Source organism: Salmo salar, chromosome 12, assembly GCF_965601325.2.
Source record: "Salmo salar chromosome 12, fSalSal1, whole genome shotgun sequence".
NCBI classification, from domain to species: Eukaryota; Metazoa; Chordata; class Actinopteri; order Salmoniformes; family Salmonidae; genus Salmo; species Salmo salar.
The window spans coordinates 56,399,895-56,404,931 of NC_138302.1; positions in this window are offsets into that span (position 1 = coordinate 56,399,895).

Here is a 5,037-nt window from a genome sequence, read left to right on the forward strand (position 1 = left end):
GCCCAAGCCAATGACATGTATCAGATGCTCAGCAGACTCTGCTCACACTTGCTGTTCTGATGCCAAACCACACAACTAACAACATTGGACACTTTATGGAACACAAAGCCTTCTCTATCTCATCCTGGACACCAAGGAACTTGAAGCTCTCAACCTGCTCCACTACAGCCCTGTCAATGACAACTGGGGCGTGATCGGTCCTCCTTTTTCTGTAGTCCACAATCATCTCCTTTGTCTTGATCACGTTGAGGGAGAGGTTGTTGTCCTGACACCACAAGAGGTCTCTGACCTCCTCTTTATAGGCTGTCTCATCGTTGTTGGTGATCAGGCCTACCACTGTTGTGTCGTGTGCAAACTTAATGATGGTGCTGGAGTCGTGCTTGGCCATGCAGTCATGGGTGAACAGGGAGTACAGGAGGGGACTAAGCACGCACCCCTGAGGGGCCCCTGTGTTGAGGATCAGTGCGGCAGATGTGTTGTTACCTACCCTTACCACCTGGGGGTGGCCCGTCAGGAAGTCCAGGATCCAGTTGGAGAGGGAGGGTGTTTAGTCCCAGGGTCTTTAACTTAGTGATGAGCTATGAGGGCACTATGGTGTTGAACGCTGAGCTGTTGTCAATGAACAGCATTCTCATATTGGTGTTCCTTTTCATCCAGGTGGGAAAAGACAGTGTGGAGTGCAATAGAGATTGCATCATCTGTGGATCTGTTGGGGCGGTATGCAAATTGGAGTGGGTCTAGGGTTTCTGGGATAAGGGTGTTGATGTGAGCCATGATCAGCCCTGAAAAATTGAATCAGGAAGTGGGAGAAATTAGAAATGTAGTTTTACTTTTGAATTCCTTGAAAAACTACAGTGACATAGGATTTACGTTGCACCTCCTAACTCTTCCATTGGCTGTCAACAATCTTTAGGAACTGGTTTTATCCGTCACCTGTTACCGGGCAGAAAATTGTGGCTCAGTCAATCACTGGCCAGTCTGAGGACAGGTGTCTTATGATGCGCGTGCACGTGACTTCGTTATTTTTTTATTTTTCTTCTGGGATGAATACCTATACATGCATAACACGATGTCCTAGGAGTGCCATCTGATGAAGATTGTCAAAGGTTAGTGCTTAATTTTAGCTGTATATCTGGTTTTGTGATGGCTATCCGTGCTTGGAAAATTGCTTTTTTTTTTGCTAAGGTACTATGCTAAAATAATCTAATGTTTTGCTTTCACCGTAAAGCCTTTTTGAAATTGGACAATGTGATTGGATTAACGAGTAGAGTATCTTTAAAATGCCGTATAATACTTGAATTTTAATTTTGAGATTATTATTTTTGGAATTTCGCGCCGTGCTATCTCACTGGTTGTTGTCCAACCAATCCCGTTAACAGGGGTCCTCAAGATTAAGCAACGCTATAGATGGGAAGGTAGTGTAGAAACCTACCAAAAAACAATTGTCCAACAACAAATCCAATCCCTCCTAGACAACTTCCTGGACAAAATGTTCTTGTTTTCCTAAAATAGTGAAAGTGTACAATTAGCAGTAGGAAGCCTGGACAATATATTTCACCTATCAGCTAACATATCAAATTTAAATTCTGTCAGAAAACCTAAGACACTGAGAAATGGTTTGATGAAGAATGTAAAACTTGAAAGAAATTGAGGAGCCTATCCAATCAGAAACAGAGAGAAGCAGAAAACCTTAGCTTATGCCTTCACTATGGTAAAACAAAAATAATACAGAAATACACTAAGAAAAAAGACGGAACAGCGTGACAGAAAACAGCTCATTGTGATTGAAGAATCCATAGAATCAAATCACTTATGCGAAAAGTGGAACACACTAAACAAACAACACAAAGAGCTATCTATCCAAAACGGAGATGTATGGATAAACCACTTCTCCAACTTTGTGCATATAACAAAGAACGAATAGCAAAAACATAGATTCAGCTATTAAAGACTACCAGAACCCACTGGTTTCTCCAATTACATTGGATAGGACAAAATACAAACCCTCCAACCCAAAATGGCCTGCGGTGTTGATGGTATACTATACAAAATGATTAAACATACAGACCACAAATTCAAAGTGGCTATTCTTCAACATTATCCTCAGCATTATCCTGGCATCTTCCCTAATATTTGGAAACAAGACCTAATTACCCCAATCCATAACAGTGGAGACAAATTTGACCCCAATAATTACTGTGGAAATGTCATAAAATAAGTCGTACTCATCCTTGAAAATGTCGTACTGGAGAGAAGAGGACCAAAACGCAGCAGGTGTGTGTATGCTCATCGTGTGTATTTATTTACAGACTAAATGAACATCAAAACAACAAAACGAACTCACGAGAATGAACGAACAACCAACAGTCTGGCAAAGCATAGGCTCAACACAGAACAATTCCCCACAACCCCAAAGACAAACACACACACCTATATAGGACTTCCAATCAAAGGCAACTATACACACCTGCCTTCAATTGGAAGTCCCAATCATCAACCCAACATTTAACAAACCCCCTGCCACATCCTGACCTAGACTAAGCAATACGCTCTCTGCTGGTCAGGACGTGACAGTACCCCCCCCCCCCCCAAGGTGCAGACTCCAGGATGCACCTAAAAAAGAAAAACAAGAAAATCCCCAATACCCCAACAAAAACCCAACAAACAATAACCCCTAAACCATAAGGGAGGGAAGGGAGGGTGGCTGCCGTCAATGACGGCACTGTGCTACACCCTCCCTCCCCAACCCACCTATCCTGGAGGTGGCTCAGGTGCAGGCCGTTCCAGGCAGTCGGACCACTCTGGCAACTGGGGACAGTCTGGGCAGTCTGGCAACTGGGGACAGTCTGGGCAGTCTGGCAACTGGGGACAGTCTGGGCAGTCTGGCAACTGGGGACAGTCTGGGCAGTCTGGCAACTGGGGACAGTCTGGGCAGTCTGGCAACTGGGGACAGTCTGGGCAGTTCAGCGCAGTCTGGCCACTCCGGCAGGTCAGCGCAGTCTGACCTCTCTGACGACTGTTGACTGGCGGGCAGCTCTGACGACGACCGTTGACTGGCGGGCAGCTCTGACGACGACCGTTGACTGGCGGGCAGCTCTGACGACGACCGTTGACTGGCGGGCAGCTCTGACGACGACCGTTGACTGGCGGGCAGCTCTGACGACGACCGTTGACTGGCGGGCAGCTCTGACGACGACCGTTGACTGGCGGGCAGCTCTGACGACGACCGTTGACTGGCGGGCAGCTCTGACGACGACCGTTGACTGGCGGGCAGCTCTGACGACGACCGTTGACTGGCGGGCAGCTCTGACGACGACCGTTGACTGGCGGGCAGCTCTGACGACGACTGTTGACTGGCGGGCAGCTCTTGCCCCGTCAAACAGCCCTTGTGCCCCCCCCTAAAAAATTATTGGGGGTGCCTCTCGGTCTCCCTTACCCGTTGTGTCTCCCAGTCCTCGCCAGCCTTCTTCCGCTGCTTGGTCCTTTGTTGGTGGGGAATTCTGTCATAGAATAAGTCGTACTCATCCTTGAAAATGTCGTACTGGAGAGAAGAGGACCAAAACGCAGCAGGTGTGTGTATGCTCATCGTGTGTATTTATTTACAGACTAAATGAACATCAAAACAACAAAACGAACTCACGAGAATGACCGAACAACCAACAGTCTGGCAAAGCATAGGCTCAACACAGAACAATTCCCCACAACCCCAAAGACAAACACACACACCTATATAGGACTTCCAATCAAAGGCAACTATACACACCTGCCTTCAATTGGAAGTCCCAATCATCAACCCAACATTTAACAAACACAAACCCCCTGCCACATCCTGACCTAGACTAAGCAATACGCCCTCTGCTGGTCAGGACGTGACAGGAAAATGCATCAGGAGCAATCTCTGAAAGATTCTCTGCAGTATCATCAACAGCAGACTCCAACATTTCCTCAGTGAAAACAATGTCCTGAACAAATGTCAAATTGGCTTCTAACCAAAATACCAATGGACAGACTACGTATACACCCTGCACACCCTTATTGACAAACAAAACAAAAGCAGTCTTCTCATGCTTTGTTGATTTCAGAAAAGCTTTTTCGCTTTCATACTTCAACTACTTGCACATTGTTACGATACTGTATATAGCCAATAATATAACATTTGAATTGTCTATATTCTTTTAAAACTTTTTGTGAGTGTAATGTTTACTAATGTGTTGCTTGTTTATTTTCCCATGCCAATAAAGCCCTTTGAATTGAATTTCATTGAGAGAGAGAGAGAGTTAGCAAACGAGAGTGAGAAAGAGAGTAAGAGTGAAAGAAGGAAAAGGAGAGAAACAAAGGGCAGTGAAAACAGAACCTAGCCTGAGAGGAGAGAGGGGGGCTACAGATCTCTGCCCATGCCTACCTGGTTAATGTTCACACAGTGATGTGGTGTAATGCCTGAGAACCTGGGTACAGATTAGCATGGTCAACACAACCACAAATATTTGAAATGACCTCATATGGTTTGTGTGTGTTTACAGTCTGTGGATGTGTGTGTGTGTGTGTGACCTATTTCCCTTTCTCTTTCCTTTGTACTTCTCTATCAAATTGAGATTTATATTTATATCTGCGTTCCTCCTCATCTTCTAGTGAGCTCTTATCTCACCATGGTCTAGACCAGGGTTTCCCAAACTCTGCCCCCCCTTCCCCCTGGGTGCACATCTTGCTCTAGCACTACACAGCTGATTCAAGTAACAACTCATCATCAAGCTTTGATTATTTTAATCAGCTGTGTAGTGCTAGGGTTAAAAACTAAACTTGCACAAGGGGGGCAAGTACCGAGTTTGGGAAACCCTGATCTAGACTGCTATCCATTTGCAATCTTATTTGTTCATTCCTGAGAGGTGTGGGTTATTAGCCTCGTACGAACCATCCTAATCTCGCCAATTTACAATGTGCTACCGTGTAGCGAAACAGAGTGAAAGCTGGTGAGACCAGGGTGGTTCCTACAAGGCTAACAACCCACACCTATCAGGTATGAACAAGCAAGATTGGTGA